Source organism: Lonchura striata, chromosome 21 (assembly GCF_046129695.1).
Source record: "Lonchura striata isolate bLonStr1 chromosome 21, bLonStr1.mat, whole genome shotgun sequence".
Lineage (NCBI taxonomy): Eukaryota > Metazoa > Chordata > Aves > Passeriformes > Estrildidae > Lonchura > Lonchura striata.
In genome coordinates this window covers 11,383,560-11,383,980 of record NC_134623.1, presented here as the reverse complement: position 1 = coordinate 11,383,980, position 421 = coordinate 11,383,560, and positions in this window count along the sequence as shown.

Sequence of the window (421 nt, the reverse complement as noted above, 5' to 3'; positions counted from 1 at the left end):
CGCGGGCGCGCACCGCACGGCGCTCCTTTGCCGTTCCGCCGCCTGCTGCAGAGCGAGCCGCCCCGGCTCGAAGGGGCCCCGGTGTCCGGGCCGCGCCCGCCTCGTCGGGTCGCTGTCTCCTCTAGCACGTCCGGTTGCTTTCCGTGTGGCCCGGTGGGGGGACGCGCCGCGGCGGGTTTCGCTCTCCCGAGCGGCCCCGCTCGGCCCAACCTCGCCGGCGGCCGGTCGCTCGCCCGCGACCGGTCGGCGGGCGGGGGGCGTCGGCCTCGGGGGCGGGTCAGCCCCGGCCGAGCCTCCGTCCCCGCGAGCCACGCGCGTTCGACTATTTGAGCGCGAGGCCGAGTCTCGAGAAAACGGGTCGCGGGCCCCCCTCCCCGCCCGAGAAGGGAGCGAAGCCCAGAGAGAAAAGGGAGAGCGAGAG